The sequence below is a fragment of the Phalacrocorax carbo genome, chromosome Z, assembly GCF_963921805.1.
Source record: "Phalacrocorax carbo chromosome Z, bPhaCar2.1, whole genome shotgun sequence".
Taxonomy (NCBI): Eukaryota; Metazoa; Chordata; class Aves; order Suliformes; family Phalacrocoracidae; genus Phalacrocorax; species Phalacrocorax carbo.
In genome coordinates, this window is record NC_087548.1 from 33,302,577 (window position 1) to 33,320,422 (window position 17,846).

General features: G+C 39.1%; 1 long non-coding RNA gene and 1 pseudogene across 1 annotated transcript in view; one reads left to right on the forward strand and one right to left on the reverse strand.

Moving 5' to 3' along the window:
- Positions 1-17,846, reverse strand: part of LOC135310494 (uncharacterized) — a 575,505-nt gene that overhangs the window by 155,168 nt on the left and 402,491 nt on the right. The window lies entirely within an intron of this gene.
- LOC104047556 (E3 ubiquitin-protein ligase Topors-like) lies at positions 906-5,136 on the forward strand (annotated as a pseudogene).

Genomic DNA, 17,846 nt, shown 5'->3' on the forward strand with positions numbered 1-17,846 from the left:
AGGAGAAATTGCACAAAAACAGAATACCCCCTTTTAGATGCACTCATTGCTGAGCACAAATCCATGACTTTTCTGTCCACTCGTGTGTGCCTGTGCCTGTGTGCCTGTGTATGTGTCTAGTGTGTCTGCACAGCACACTTTTTGCCCAGCATTCAGCATGGGGTTTCAAAATGTTTCTGGGCTTCCTGCAAAAGATGGCATAACGACTTCTGTGTAAGTAACTTGGTCGCTTATTTGAAGTGACTTATAATTCCTGTACATAATCTTGATACCTAAAATACCTTTAAAATAGATAGATTTATGGCTAAGCACAGTTGACAGTCTGACTAGATACAACAGCACTGCATACCTGAGGACAGGTGTAGGTATGCCATCCGGCTGTTTCTGCTATAAAACCATTGACTAATTTAGGGTTGAAAGCATCTCTGGAGGTCATTAGGCCAACAATCTCTATGCATGATCCATCAACAGTAGCCAGCACTGTTGGCCCAGTAAAGCAGAGTTAGAGGGTATAAGAACAGTATAGGCCCAGCAGAACTTTGAGACTGGTACTTTAGGTTAAATACTTGGTTTTGTTTTATTCTTAAAGGATGGAACTAACTGTTTTGTATTTTTAATACATGAAGGTTGGTCTGTTTTGGAAATGTGCCTCAGATGATGTTAATCAGAACGTTACTGAACCACTTCAAAACAGTCATTTGAGAATGGGAAGACAGAGCAAGTCCTGCCTGTAGTCTTCGCATATGCCAGCATGATTCAAGTTCCACTTAAAACTTGTAACAATTCAGAGCCTGATTTTAATGTGAAACAGAGATCTGGAATTGCTTGAATAGTTTAGATATTGGTCATTGTAAGTACAGATCAGGTAAATGTAAGTACACATTATGTGCTAGTAACAATTGACCATGGAGCCAGTAGAACTCATAGCTTCCTGTGATGTGACAGGGTAATAAGCTTGGTGTAGGAGCACCCCTAGCATTGTCACGTGTCTGATTCTGACAGTGCTTCCAAAGTCACTAGACTGGACTTTTGTCTGTCCTCTGACCATAATGTGATCATGGATGTGCATGGAAATTACTATGATGTCCCTCTGCTACTTTTCTTCTTCGTTTCAAATACAGCCTCTTCTGTGGAGATACATGCTGATTCTGTGATACTGTTCAAGCAGTACAGAAGCACCACTGAGCAGTATAGAAACACCACTGAGCAGATGCTACAGCATGCTGACTGCCAGGAGAACTGCCCAGAAGACCTACTTCTAGCTAGTTTCTCATGTGCTTTATCCCTGAAGAGCTTTGCAGAAAGACTGCAGCAAGGGAACTGCTGCTGAACCTTGAGAGAAAAAGGGGAGAGTGGATAAACAGCATCGGTAGGAAAAGAGGAATGTAGAATTCAAAAGCAAAAAAGGGGTCATTTAAAAGGCAGAAAGAACAAACACGACTGTCAAGGCTGGGCTTCTAAGGGTGGAAAGGGTGTCACTGCTTTGGGGGGCACGAGTTGTTAGATGTTATATTTCTGGCATGTCTACATTTGTAAGGGAAAGGCTGGTTTAAGACTCTTGTGAATACATGATCCTACAGACTGTTACGTACTCCTGAAAAAAGTGGTGCTGCAAATGAGGACCTCCACTTAAAAATGGAGGAGAAAAGACAGTTTTGCTCTTGTTAGTGAAGACAGATTAATTACTTCTTTGGGTAGAACAGGTTTTCTAGAAACGTAGTTCCTAAGCTGGAGAGTTTTCAGTCCTTCCTTTTTGTGTTAGGATGAAAGCTACCCATGACACCTACACTTCTCAAGTGTTCTGCAGAGAAACCAAGCAAAATAATTAGTGTTGTGTTGTCTCTTTCATATTCTTTCAGTGCTGGCTAATGCTGGATTTTTTAACCTTAAAGATGATGGTTATGGGTTTCTTTGTCTAGACTTCAACATTTTTTTCTCTCTAGAAAAGTAATGATCTTTCTTTTTCTTTTCTAGAACATGACTTCATCAGCTAAGGAGTTTGCAGCTGATAGCAACATTTTGCCCTAAGCTAGTACAAGTAAGTTGCACTAGATGCCAGCGAATTGGAGGAGGGCCTCCCAGAGGAGGGCCATGAAGATCATCAGAGGGCTGGAGCACCTCACCTATGATGACAAGCTGGGAGAGTTGGGGTTGTTTAGCCTAGAGAGGAGAAGGCTCTGGGGGACCTTATAGCAGTATTTCAGTACTTAAAGGGGGCCTAAAGGAAAGATGGAGAGGAACTCTTTATCAGGAAATGTAGTGACAGGAAAAGGGGTAATGGTTTTACATTGAAAGACGGTAGATTTAGATTAGCTATTATGAAGAAATTCTTTACTGAACTACACAGGCAAGGGTTGCCCAGACAAGTTGTGGATGCCCACTCCCTGGAAGTGTTCAAGGCCAGGTTGGATGGGGCTTTGAGCAACCTGGCCTAGTGGAAGGTATCCCTGCCCATGGCAGGGGATGTTACAGCTAGATGATCTTTAAAGTCCCTTCCCACCTAAACCATCCTATGATTCTATGATTGTTGCGGTTTAACCCTGGCTGGGACTAAGTACCATGCAGCTATTTGCTCAGTGCCCTCCAGTGGGATGGGGGAGACAATTGGAAAGGTAGAAGTGATAAAACTTGTGGGTTGAGATAAAGAAAGTTTTAAAAAATAAAGCAAAATCTGCACACACAAGCAAAGCAGATCAAGGAATTCATTCACTAATTCCTATCAAGGCAAGTGTTCAGCCATCTCCAGGAAAGCTCCTCCCTTCCATATTCTCACAGCTTTTATTGTTGACCATGGTGTCATATGGTATGGGGAATCCCTTTGGTTAGTTGGGGTCACTGTCCCAGCTGTGTCCCCTCCTAACTTCTGCACCCCCAGCCTACTCACTGGCAGGGTTTTCTGAGATGCAGAAAAGGCCTTGAGGCTTTGTAAGCTCTGTTCAGCAATAACTAAAACGTCCTGGTGTTGTTAACACTGTTTTCATCACAAACCCAAAACATAGCATCGTACAAGTTATCATGAAGGAATTTAACTCTCTCTAAGCCAAAACCAGTACTTCTGATGACTCTACACAAGCGTCTCCTGATTCTAAAGCCCCATCTGCTTGGACAGATTTGACAATGTTGGTTATCTCAGCCACTGGTTCCACAGGTTCTGTTTCTGTTTTGTCCAGGAGTGGTCAAAAACCAAAGCAGAATGCCTGCTCTGTAAGCAGTCTTTCTGTTCTATTTTCTGCAGAATTTGTTATGAAAATGACTTTAAGGGGTACATATTCAGACCATCAGAAAATGGCTCTTTTGCCAGACCTGATGGCTGGAGATTTCCTCAACATAACAGCCTAACATGGGAACACCATACTTCACGTGAATTCATCCGTCTTGCTGTATCTTCTTTTAACTTAGAAGCAAATGATCAACATGACAAATAGAATTCTCCTGCTTCATTGTATGATGAAGACAGCTGTTCTGACTCATCAATTATTACAATGTCTCCATATGAGGCAGATTCTCGAGAACTAGATCACAGTTCATCTGTGATGAAATCCAGGGCCGTCATCTTATACTTCAGGAGAGAAAGGCTGATGCAACAATAAGTTCTCCTCTAGATGAGTCAGAAAGTTCTGGTGAGGACTTTGCTGTGAAAAGAACTGAACAGTAAACTCAGTACAGGCTAATGCTGCCTTAAATGACATTGACTGTTCTTTGGACAATTGTGTTATTATTGGGTATGTAAAGCCATTAGCTGAGAGAACATGAGAACCAGCTGAGCTGTCTTTGGACACTGAAAAGTCAGTCAAAGAAAAAGGAAGACATGAAGAAAGAGCAGCCAACTCAATTTCACAGTTGTAGTGACAGTGAACCAAGCAGAAGTTCTTTGCCTTTTTTTTTCCCTATATTCAGAGAACATAGGTAGGTGTAAATGATGCTCATCCCTTGCAGTGAAGAAGAAAGATTATAATAAATGTTAAGTAAAAGATCTATCTCTGCAGAACTTGATCTGGAGCCCCTCTTCAGGAAGGGACACTATATGCACTCCTTGTAGCCACATACATTTGCAGGAAAGGAAAGTCCACAAGTCCACAATCCTATTCACAGCACAGTCAAGGCAGTAATAGCTGTAGGATAAGGAAGGACCATCGTGGCAAAGGTCAGCTTAAAAGGAGATGATCAAGAAACAGAGATAGCACAGACAGGAGCAAAAGAAACAAGACGATGTTGAGAACTCATGACACCAGCACCTCTCAAGACAACCAGAGAGGCTCTATAAGTCATGAAAGCACTAAATCCAGAGAAGTAAGTAGATCATGAGCACATAGCAAGGGCCCTGGCAAAAGAAGGTCAAGGAGCATAGGCAGTCGTTATTACTATGTGAGAGACAATTGCCAAAGTAAATACCAGGATGGTTTTGCTTTATATAGTTAAAACATGGTTGAAGATGTCTATAAATCCTCATGGAGGAGGAGGACTCAGTCTAATGCTCACAATTCAAGGCAAGCTACTAGTCCAGGATACTGTATACAGTCTTTTACTGGAAAGATAGATCTGCATAGCTGTAGGGGACTCTTATGACAGACCCTATTGTTATTGTGAAAGCTGCAGATCAAGGAGTCAATCAAGCAATAGGTCAAGGACACCCTCTGGAAGTACTGATGGAATTAAAAGTGAAAAGCCTGTTGGAAAAAAAAGTACAGAACTCACCACTTGGACAATGCAGTCAAGGACAGCACAATTCTAGACAAAGGAAATGACCACAAGAAAACTGTATCAAAATTCAGTGACTGCTACAGAAATGACAATAGCCTTTCAGACAATCAAGCAAGTAATGAGACAAAGTGTAAGGAAATGAAAAGAAGAGATTAGAAGTCCGAGTGTGGAGTCATTGTATGAAGGAAAAATGATACAATGAGGCATTGTAAAAAGAAAAAGGAAAAGATTATGAATAAACAGCAGAAAGATCACACAAGTAACTCAGCACATTCTTTTCCAGTTGTGATTAAAATTGATAATGATAGTGACAAGGAGCTAGAAAGTATTGATGTTGACAGCAGCATTACTTGGACAGGCACAGCTCAGATAAATGAGAAGGAAAATAAGCTCCCTCTTCTTTTCTGGGAACAACAGAATGTGAAGATATTATGAGAGTCAGCAAGGAAACTGGAGTAGCTGCCAAAAATTATGCTTTTACTACCACAAGAAGGGTCTTAGATGGTGACATTACCAATGCTGAAGTTGAGCTTTGAAAAACAGCAGCTGATCAAATTCATGTCATAACAGATACCAGTACTAGCACTCCTCACACAGAAATTATAACTAGCTATGTTCAAGGCACACAGGCTGCGTTCTCCAATCAACAGTCTTCTCTCAAAATTTCCTTTCTAGAGGATCCAGAGGAACCACCGTTGATACTAAGACTGCTAAAGAGATTTGTCAACAGATCCTGTTGGTTTGATTCCCCAGAAGAAAAAGAAAAAAGTATGTTTTCAACTGAGAAATTCTTAAAATTGAAGAAGATAGAGTATTGCTAGCATATAACTTCTAAAGTTTCTCAGAATAGGGTTTGAAAGTTGTGATTTCATAAAGCAATTCTATATTCTCACAGTTCATCCACAGAATATTTCAAAGTTGTGTTTAAAAAAAACCCAAAAGAAACAAAAGCACAGAAATTGGTCACTTGCTTTCTTTGAGATATGGTTCTCTTCTCCCTTCACGTGTACTTGGGACAACCTTAGAGAGCCAAAATTGTCTCTTTTCCCCAAATGTACAGAACAGTGTCGGCTCTAGAACTGACCTGCATTCTTGAGCCTGCTTGCAGCTACACAAGTATTACCCCTGGCAGCACTTCTCTTTGGTTTACCTGGGGACAGATTTGAATGTTAATTTGTTGGTTTTAATTAGGGCACTCACTAGGGCAATGATTTGGAGCTCACATCCCATTAGCACATTTTGCACCCCATTACTATTCAGGGTGAGAGCACAGACACTTGAGCACAAGGAGGAGGGATCACACAAACTCAAGGTCCAGAGGGGAGGGGAGTGCAAACGGAATAGCAATCTGCCCATCTTCCTGCAGTTGTCACCCAAGGGGGATAACTAGTCTGGTACAAACCACTTTCACTTTAGTTTGTCTAAGAGTTTTGCTTCTGATTGAAACAGAGGAGCAAAGTTTGCAAAATGCAAGGCAAAATGCTCAAGCAACCCACAACCACATGTACAACCAGCCTGGTGTGTCAATCCTCAGGTGGCCAGAACTGAGCCCCTGGAGGGCTGGGCTTGCTGAAGCAGGCAATGTCAACATGAGAGATGCTGCGAGTAGTGCTGGGATTTTGTCTTTGGACCGCCAGACTGAGCTCCTGCTGGAAGCTCCTGGGCCACCTGGCAAGTTCTCCCCTCTGCTGCAGACAGGCTGTAGTTGTGTGGCCCAACTATCTCAGGCTGAGGCTGTATTTCTGCCAGGGATGTGCAAATCCCTTTTTGGGGGCTGGGGAAGGTGGCAGGACTTTGGCCAGGTCTCACTCATCCCTCCTCCCTGGGGAACTACAAAGACTGCCTCAGTCCATGCAGCAGCACAGACAGCAGTGGTCTAGGAGAACACTACCTCCTTGACAACACTGGCTAGGTATCCACTGCTGAAAGTTTGAGCCTGGGTACCAGAACAGTATTACTCCCCTCTGGGGCTTTCAGTTTTCTGAACAGTTTTTGGTAATCCTGGAGATTCAGCAGCTGTAGAAGGAAAGAAGGTGGCCACAGGAGAGATGTCTGGACAATGGCCACCTTCAGGAATTGTTTTGTGGACACCAAATCAGCCATGGTCATGGAAAGCATATGATGAATGCAATAGGAGAAACTGTGATGCTCTCCTTATCATTGAACAATAACTCCTAGCAGGGACTCATGAAGTGGAGTCTTGGATTGCAATTTCATGTATCAGAGAATGGTTATGAAAGCATGCCACAGGGAAATTTTTTTCAATTGAAGCATTTCATTTCATTATCACTGCTAATGTATACTCCGTGTACAAATCTAATCTGAAGGATTACAATCTATTCTGTAGTGCCAGTAGGCACTTCCCAGTTCCTGGATCTAGGGGCACATCTTGCTACTGAATACTGTGAAGGGCCACAAATACTTGTTTCCTCTCTCCTCCCATATCCCTGTTTCCTTTGATTGGAGAGAACCAGACAGGCAAAAAGGGAGCACACAATACCGACCAATAGGTCCTGCTGTGCTAACAACGGTACAGGCTTTGTCTCCTATAAAAAAGGTGAGTCTACTCCTCTAGAGAATTGTTTTTTCTTAATTTAATGGGGATGAGATTGGCCAATAATAATAAATGACTGCATATTTTGGAAAATCTGGTATGTTGACTAAGCTGATTCATAGACAATTGCACAGCTTTCTCTGAACATTTAAAGGAATGACTCTAAGAGATAGAAACATGTGGACAAATGTTGTAAAGACTTAATTCCAGGAACTCCACATATTTCTTGTAGATTATGAAACCACTTATCTTTGTTTTTTTGTTTCTGAGGTAATTTTAAATGGAATAGCAACAGACTTGATTTCCACTAATTTAGGTCTGAGATCTTTGCATATTTGTCTGTTTTCAGGTAAGCGTTTGCTGTTTTCTTTTGGAGGTTGTGTTCAGCCTCTACTCCAGATAGATGGGATGATGAATGCTGAAAATGGCTAAATAGCATCTGAACACCTACACATGTGAGCATAGTCCTTGGTCATCAGTGTTTGGGAGATGAGCTTTAAAATTCACTGGCTTCAATAATAGATGCTATCTTCTCCTTTTGTATATTGAAATTGTGGTCTAAACACATGACGCCTGTAAGCAAGACCTCTTTACTTCCCTCCTGGGGTGGTCATGGACCCCTAGGGCAGTAGATGAGCACACACTTATGAATTCAGAGAGCTAAATAAGGCATTTAATTTACTCTTGATCCCATGAGGAAGAGATCTTTCTCCAGAATCTGAACAAGGGATATTTTTTCACTAACTTTCTCTCAGTGTTGAAAAAAATGGTATCACAAATGTACAAACCTGGGCAGAGCTAGGAAAGTGTTTATTACTGTACTACCTGTTGGTATTGTAGTGCAGTGGAAACAGGAAATAACAATAAATACTTTTCTTTTTTAATACCATTCTTCCAAGACTATACTTCTTGGTATCTATTTGCTATTAGAGAAGCCCTATCATGTCAGACCAGAAGCACATCTAGCTAAATACTCTGATTTCAACAGTTGGCAACAGCTGTGACAAAGTTTAGAATATAAAAGCTAAGCATGGAGTATTTCCCCAGTATACTTGCTTAGATTCCAGTCTGCAATATTTAAATATGTGTCAAGCACCTATGTGCAGTAATGAAGTAGAGGTGACAGACGTCCCATACATGAATAAATATTATAGTGTTTTTTTCTGAAGTTGCATTGTAGTACACTAAAATTTAATAAATATTACTGTAAGTACTTGGTATTCTCTCCTATTCCTCTTGGATTGCAGAAATGTATATAAAAACCAATATAGAATAAGACTTTGAGCTGTATGACAAATATGAGCTCACAGCTAGATATGTAAACTTTTCAAATTAGAAATATGGCCTGACCTTTGAATTAAAACATCTGTTATTGTTGTTTAATTGTTAAACCAGAAAATATTTTCACCATCAGATTATCTGTCCATCAAGCTATTGAACAGGTTGTTTTTCTTTCTGTTTACAATAAAGTACAATATAGCAAGGCTTGTTTACCTATCTGTTTTCATATTACTAATAGTTTTCTGTCCAACAGAGAGTTTGAAAAATTGGGGTGCTAAAAGAAAAACTAACATTATGCAGAGGATAGACAAATGTAGGGATTGTACGCAATCAATGAGTTTGGTGTTGAAGAACATAGACTTGTTTACTCTAGAGAACGAAAACCAAATTCACCATTGGTTCTTGGCTCACGCTACTTCTAGGAGCAGAATGTGGAGAATACACATAATTCATAATAACACAACCCACAACTTCAATAAATTACAATAATTTCTAATTTACTGAAGGTTTCTTATATTTGATACTCACAGTTTTGCCATGTTAGCCATTTAGCAAACAATTGTAATACTATGAGGCCCAGAAAGAAACAACTAGTTCGTGGTTCAAAGTTCACATGAAAAATAACTATTGGTTTTTCCTTCCTCCCTGCTTGCCCCCATTTCCTTCCCCACATAACTCAGTAATGGATTTAGGAATTAGTGAGCAGCCAAATAGTATTTTCCATTAAATCAGAACTGTTTCTAACAAATCACATTTTGACACTATATTTTTTCCCCACTATCCTCTTTTTAAAATATTGTGAAAGATATCCATACTGCAAAATGAGTTTAATATATCCAATCCAAAAGGTTCAGAAATGCATTTTGGAGTATTGTGATATTACAATACCAAGACTGCCACAAGAACAAAGAGTTTTGTTTTGTGATATTTCTGTTCTCATTGTTCTGAGATTGTCATGAAGATGGATTCTATACAGTTTCCTGCTTTATTTTTGCAGCCTTTGTTATGAATATGGCCTGATTTTTTGCCAACCTTTGTCACTAGAATGAAAATCAGAATACATTATGAAAACTAAAATGTACTAAGCATTAAAATTCTGTGATAGCTCATTCTTGTGACAGAGAGATCACTGGGAAAGAATGGCACAAAATTAATCAATTATAGTGACAGTCTCACGATTGTAATAAGAATAGAAAGTGGCACTACATTTTGTGCATTTACATAACTGAGGAATGGTTTAAAATTAACTCATTCATATCTGGATATTCAAAACTTTTCCTGGAAATCAAGAACTGCTGTACTTTGACTAATGACCATGAATAGTGAATATACTCTGATATTAAAAAATCTAAAATTTCTACATATTTTTGAGCCATTCCCCAACATATTAATAACATCTTTATAATATGTATTCTTTTTTTGTCTCAGAAAGAAAAAAGTTTCACCATCAGCTCCTAATACTTATATAAACACTCTGGAAGTGCAGTAACAAGGAAGGCAAAAATGTTCCTTTGGAATTTCAAGAGATGAGAAGCCCCTGAAATTCTCCTCTTTCCATTCTTTTACCTTATGCTTATTTGTTTTTCAGATTCATTTATTGCTTGTTATTCTGATTAAAAAGAATACATAAAAAAAAAGACTTTTTTTCAGGAATATTAGAAAAAAACATAAATATAATAGTATTTAGAAAAATTCTCTGTCTAGCTACTGGTTATGAGGTAGAATTATCAAACTCTATCAAAAGCCCAGGCATATAGATCAAGGGCTGAGGTCTCACTGGAGGTTAACTTGATTGCGTACCCCACGTAGGCAAGTCTTATGAGGACAAGTTGAGGCAATTGGGGCTGTTTAGTCTGGAGAAGAGATGGCTGAGGGGAGACCTTATTGCTCTCTACAACTACCTGAAAGGAGGTTGTAGTGAGCTGGGTGTTGGTCTCTTTGCCCATATTACTGGCCATAGAACGAGAGGGAACAGCTTCAAGCTGCATCAGGGGAGGTTTAGATTGGATATTGGGAAAAATTTCATTACTGAAAGAGTGGTCAGTCATTGGAACAGGCTGCACAGAGGGGTGGTGGAGTCACCACCTCTGGAGGTATTTAAAAGGTGTTTAGACGTGGCACTTCAGGACATGGTTTAGGAGACATTGTATTGTTGGTTTGATGGTTGGACTTGATGATCCTAGAGGTCTTTTCCAACCTTAATGATTCTGTGGTTCTATGATTTCTGTTGACAGAAAACAACTACAGCATCCTTCACAAGTCAATGGGAGCTCTAGAAAGCTTAATTCATCAGTGAGACAGTGAAGGGTAGTACCTGGAGTGGTTTTTGCTGTGACTGGCTCCTGGCAAACCCAGTACAGCTCTGATCATGGGAAATTTAAAAAAAAAAGAAAATTCTGAGAAGCATACAAACTTACTCAATAATGGATGGAAGCAACATCCAGCTAAGAAGAAACTATCCTGTATGGAGATCGAAAGTCTGTTGGTGTGAGATTTGAAGTTTGTGCAAGGATTTTTTTTTTTTTTTGGTAATTTACTCAGTATCTTGCAATTAGCACTTGCCACAGACAAAATGCAGAAGATGGATCAGCTGATTTGATTCAGATTAGCATGCTTTTCACATCCTTGTAAGCACTATCTTTACTCATATATGTATTAATTTACAGATTATTTTGGACTGGTGATTAAAATGATACACTGTTCTTTTCCCTACCTTTATGTTTATGAAAATCAAAGTAAATAAAATGTTCCTTGGTTCCAGTGATCCTGCTGTTTCATTAGATTTGTGACTATGTAACTGGAAAACATTACAGAGCTTTGTTTGTTAGCTGAATATCTAACAAAAAAAAAAGTTCTGGAGATTTCTCTCCTACTCTTTGAGTTCTTCCGTCATAGTACAGTTTCATAGAGCTGAAGGTGGGATTTGTTAAGAAACTAACCTTCTTTATGGATAAATGTGGTTGTCAGGTTATTACAGTGGTCCATTTTCTCTTCATTAGAGTTGTCTTACAGGGAGGAAATTATATGAAGTAGGGTTTCTAATATAATAAAGCATTCATAAGCATTGGGAAATAGAATCCTTTCCTCCTTCCTGCCAGAGTTCACTGCAGAGATACACAAGTAAGGATACAACACTGTTAACAGAAATGTTGGATCTCAAGGAAATGGGCATAAGATTATACTTGGGTCATTTTTTTTATAGTTTTGAATTAAGATATAAAAATGAAAAAAGATTTATCCCTAAAATCAGTTTTTTACTGCTGATGATCTTCCATTTGCTATGTGACTTCTTAAAAATGTACTAAAAATGATTGATTATAGAGTTTACACAGTTGCCATATAATCATCAAAATGAATCTGAGTTTAATTATTTTAACTTAAGTATTTTTGGCATGCAATTTTCATGTTAGTACTGTTGTTAAATCTATTTTTAATAAATATTCTAGTGACAGTGTCTAAAAAAGACTTTTTCTGTCATTGAAAGAGTGGAATAAAAAACAAATGGATCAGGCAAGAATAACCTTCCTCAGTTTGGAACCTGAAGATATTTTGACTGAATGATATCCAACCAAACTGGTAGAATAGCAGAAAAATGTGTTTCAAACTACAAATGGAAGCCAACACCATATACTATGTTTTTCTTCTTTAATATTTTTTATTGTTTTGATATTTGGGAAGTAGGAGAGGGGACTTATTAAAAGGTGTGGTAAATAAGGTGATGGTTCTTAGGCTATATCATTAAAATCTAATTTCAGACAGTGAGAGAAATCCTTCATAATGTAAAATACCAGTAATCATTTAAAGAAATAAATATAGATAATTTCTAACTAGTAAATCTACAATTGTGACAAATCTTGATTTTTTCCAAATTCATTAATTCATTTGATATGCTGGTGTGCTTTCTTTGTGGCTTGGTTACAGATTATTTGATTCCTATGTCTTTATTTTCCTCTACATCTTAGGAAGAAAAACTAAGAAGTTGCGGAAAATGACCTTGTCTTTGGCAACAAAAGACTAATGAGAGGTGGTGGGTAATCAGTGTGTTCATCCCCGTAAGACACTATCTTGATAATTCATAATATTAGGAATCAGTCTTGGAAAAGCTTCTTTCTTGGTTTGGTGAGTGAACTTAAATACAAAAGTCACTTACCTACTAACAGGTAAAAATTACGCCAGGTGAATTATTTCGTTGGGGTTTTTAAATCTTTCAGATTTTCATGTCTTCATACATACATCTCATAGCTGATGGCTTCAGGGGGGAATTATCTTCCTTTGACAAATAAAGTTTCCACAAAATCACAGAAGTAATCTTTCATAAACTTGCTTGAAAGAGAAAATTTTTGCCAAAGCAGAAAACGATAGCATTTTAATTTTTTAAAATGTGGTATTCGAATTGTCAGAGGAATAGAGCTAAAGGCTGCACAAATGCCATTGTTGTACCTCAAAAGGAGATAAAGCAATATATTCCATTTGCTTTCTACTTCAAATTAACATAGTGCTAAGCCCTGTACAAGTATGCTTGCATAAACACTTAATTGATTTAGTGTCAAACTTAAAATAGAAAACATATCTAATATTTTTCCATAAATACCAAAACTTATTTATTTGTTTGAAAAATTAAAATGTGATTTGCTATATATCACTGTGTATGAACTGTTGCCTTGTGTGTGATCCCAGGGTAGTTCATTAGATTCTTAAGGATCCACAGAGCTAAACACTTGAGCTTAATTTGCCCATGGGAAATAATATGCTAAACAACAGTATCATCTGATTAAGCCTTCTCAGGCAAAACATGTGCTTGGTGGCCATAGCATTTCAAATTAACATCCCACACCAAAATTAAAATTCAGTGTGATTACCTCAGATGATGATAATATGCTCATGATGTTTAGTCCACTCAAGCATAATATGGTATCCTGATCATAAAAGTGAACTACTTGTCAAAACTTCTATTAGATTCAAGATAAGATGTTTTTCACTGTTTTTCACATTTTACACACTTTCAACATACATTAAAGAAAACATAAAAATACCAAAATAATAGAAATCTTCTGAACTTTTAATGCACCTCTTTTAATTCCTTTATTGAGGCTGGGAGGTCTCACTCTGACAGATTAGTAGTTTGTAGAGCTAGATTAATTCCTTGCTAATAACATTCATAATCCTCAAATTTTGGACAGTGAGGAATGGTTCACATATTTGGGACTAATATGATCCAGGTTCACTACGGATTTTTTGCTGCACAACAGCCTCTGGATCTGCTATTAATTATTCTAAGGCATCTCTCTTTCCTTTTTCCTTGCAGCTAAGTAATGTTTTTTCCCTATTGATGTTGCTGGGAGAAATTTGTGCCACTCTTGATCTTTGGATTTCACTCTCTAGAACACTAATAAAGAACTCATAGTTACTCCACCAGAAATCTGGCTGAATTCGTCCCTCAAGGGAGAGGTACCTTTGTGTCCCCCACCCTGAAGCAATGAAACTAGGGCCTAGCAAATATGCGTTACTAATTCGCAACTAGGAAGGCTCCTTAAAGGTTGCCTTAGACAAAAATGTGCATGCTGTTAGACTGTTTCCTTGAACCCAGTCTGGGATTGAAAGTGGAATAGAAGACCTTCACTGCAAAAACCAGTAACAGACCACTGTTACAATACTGGAAATGGTATAGTAGTTCTTGGGAATGTGGAGGCCTCCCTTGCAGACGATTCAAAAATTGTTTCATGACAGGTGGTGTCAGGAAGACCCTGAGTGGGCAATGGAAATTGTCTATTCCCTCATACATAGTTGAAAGTTAAAGATCACTGAGGCTTCTTAAAAATGTATTTTGCAGAAACTAGGACTTAAAAGTAGAGGGTAGAGAATTAAAAAAAAAAGAAAGTAAATTAGCTACTGATCACGGAATAGCCTGGGAATATCTTAACTTTGCCATACTAAGAAGATAAGTGTAAAAACCCAAATGATTACACAGTCTTATTGGTGGCTGACAGGTAGGGTACTCAGGACTGAAGAATATGTATAATCTAAGAAATTTATTGGATTTGCACAGGGCTAGTTCTATGTTGAAATACTGTATTTTGGTAGATGAACACAGATTAACTGTTAACAGATTACTAAATTATTCAGTATAAGTTTGTTTCTGTCTTCTTAATTGCAGGGGCATGCAGAAAAGACAGCAGAGTCTGAAAGTAAGTATCCTTTTTCTGAAAAGGACGGAAATAACCTGAGATCATTAATCAAACAAACTCACACTTCTTCTTATCCCTGTACCTCTCTTTACCACAGTGATTCTCTTGTTTCTTTTTTTTTTGTCTGTTTGTTTGTTTTGATTTGTTTTGTTTCATTTTGTTTTAAACAAGACTCCCTGACAGTGTGATAACAAGAACAGATATGGTTCAGTTCATGACCTTGTGCTTCACCAATCTCTTATACAGTATAAGGACAACCAATGGCATGAAATCCAGGCTGGAAAGGCTGAAGAGGCTTCCTACAACAGAATTCTGCTTGTCCAAATCACATTACCCAAGAAAAGGGATTTCTTTCATCACCACTGTGCTGAGGAGACAAGAGAAGAAAGTGAAAGATCCTGGGAACCTTTCTGCTACATTACTTTTGTCAAGGCACACCTGCCACCTAATATCACCCCTGTTTTCCCAGATATGCTTGCATCCAAAACATGTGGTGCTGGAAAACAAGTCTTCTGCAGTTTACTTATATACTTGTAAGTATGGGGAAGGGAAGAATCCACTTCCAAACATTGTTTTCATTTAAATTTTGCTGACTTTGGAGAGGACAATGTCAGCAGAGTACCTAGGAGTGCACAGAGAGAGAACTGAGCTTATAAAGTTGAGTTTCCAAGAGACTAAGCCCCAAAGATCCCCAAAACCAGGCAAAAGAAAACAGCATTATTCACTGCACTTCAATTGTCTTGTGAACCCTCTCAAGAAAACTCAGTTTTCTTTTTCCTTCTTTTTTTCCTATACATTTCTTTTTCATAATGACACTTGTCTCATCCTTTATTCTAGAGGTAGTACAGTTTCTCAGTGGGAAAAATAAGCTTCTACAAAATGTGTTAAAAAGATCAGACAGAAAATAGTAGTCCCAAAAGAAACAGAGCAGAGAAATGAGGAAAGACCAAACATGGTGCAAAAGATATAGGAGAAGGTAGCAAGAAATGAGAAGTAAAATCTAAAGGAACACGAACAAAAAATGACTGAGACATATCTATGTTTGGGATTTTCCCCTCATTTCCTTTTCATATTATCATCATCATCATCATCATAATTATAATTATCATTATTATCATTATTACTATTTTAATTATTAAACTCTTATTCTCTCAACCCAATAGTTTTCTTGCTTTTGCTCTTTCAATTCTGCCCCGATCCCACATGGGTGGGGGGAGTGAGTGAGTGGCTGCGTGGTGTTTAGTTCCGGATGGGGCTGGATAGATGGGCCTAGGCCAACTGTATGAGGTTTAACAAGGCCAAGTGCCAAGTCATGCATTTTCGTCACAACAACCCCATGCAACACTACAGGTTTGGGGAAGAGAGGCTGGAAAGCTGCCCAGAGGAGAAGGACCTGGGTGTGCTGGTTGACAGCCAGCTGAAGGTAGAATTATCAAACTCTATCAAAAGCCCAGGCATATAGATCAAGGGCTGAGGTCTCACTGGAGGTTAACTTGATTGCGTACCCCACGCAGGCAAGTCTTATGAGGACAAGTTGAGGCAATTGGGGCTGTTTAGTCTGGAGAAGAGACGGCTGAGGGGAGACCTTATTGCTCTCTACAACTACCTGAAAGGAGGTTGTAGTGAGCTGGGTGTTGGTCTCTTTGCCCATATTACTGGCCATAGAACGAGAGGGAACAGCTTCAAGCTGCATCAGGGGAGGTTTAGATTGGATATTGGGAAAAATTTCATTACTGAAAGAGTGGTCAGTCATTGGAACAGGCTGCACAGAGGGGTGGTGGAGTCACCACCCCTGGAGGTATTTAAAAGGTGTTTAGACGTGGCACTTCAGGACATGGTTTAGGAGACATTGTATTGTTGGTTTGATGGTTGGACTTGATGATCCTAGAGGTCTTTTCCAACCTTAATGATTCCGTGATTCTATGAAGAAAATAAAATGAGTCAAGATAAAGGCAGGGAGATCACTTGTCAATAACTGTTATGGACAAAACAGGCTTTATTTGGGAAAACAAATTTTATTTATTGACCATTAAAATAGATCCAGGTACTGAGAAACAAAGACAAACTTAAAAAAACCCCCACCTTTCCCCTTCTCTCAGGCTCAATTTCACCCTTCATTCCTGACTCCTCTAGTTGCCCCAGGCAGCATGTCCAGGGTAGGGTGTGTGGGGCACGTGGTCAGGACACAGCCATTCTCTCTGCTGCAGCTTTCTCCTCACTCTTTTCCCCTCTTCCATTGTGTGCTTCAATCCATGGCTGCAGGGAAGTATCTGCTACAGCACCAGGAGCACCTCCTCCCTCTCCTTGTCTTCACTCTCATATATCCCATTATTTTTCCCTCCTCTGACTGTCCAGAATCTTTGCCCTTTTTTGAACATGTTTTTCTTGAGACACCACGATCTTTTTTGAGCAGCTCAGCTGTGTCCTTTTGTGGGTCTATTGGAGGTAGCTGGAACCAGCTGTGTCCAGCGCAGGACAGCCCCCAGCCTCTTTTCACAGAGACCACCCCTGCAGCATCCACTGCCAGCACCTGGGCACCTGTGTGGGGTGTACAGCTGTTCACCACTGAGCAAAGTGGAGGTTGCAAGTGGTCTTGCAGAACGAGGAGCAGCTTAAGGGCTGCAGGAGGCAGATTCATTCCAGCTTTGGGTTGACAAGGTTCAGGGCCATAGGCTATTTATGACCTGGCAACGCAGACCTCCAGGACCTCTTCCTTCAGGGATGCTAACCAGGGAGGCTGCCACCTGCTTCTACTTGTAATTCGTAGGGATCAAGAGGTAACTGCCCTTGTGAAGTGGCAAAAAACTCAGTACAAACCTAACAGCAGCATCGTCTGCTTTTAAACATTTAATTCAGACACCTAAAGCACTGAGTAGCTTATGCACCACTACATTGCTGGTGAATTATAGACCTCTTCTTCTTTCTATTGAATTTATTTTGCGTCAGTTCTATCTAACCCTAAGTGGCCAAAAGGGCAGGTTTTTTGGGTTTTTTGTTGTTTGGTTGGCTTTTTAAATCTGATTTTAACAATTTTTTTTTTTTGTGGTTTGCTGGTTGTTTTACTGATACCTAAATACTTCCTGAAATGTTATGCTTACCACTTAGTGTGTGAAACAAATAATTAT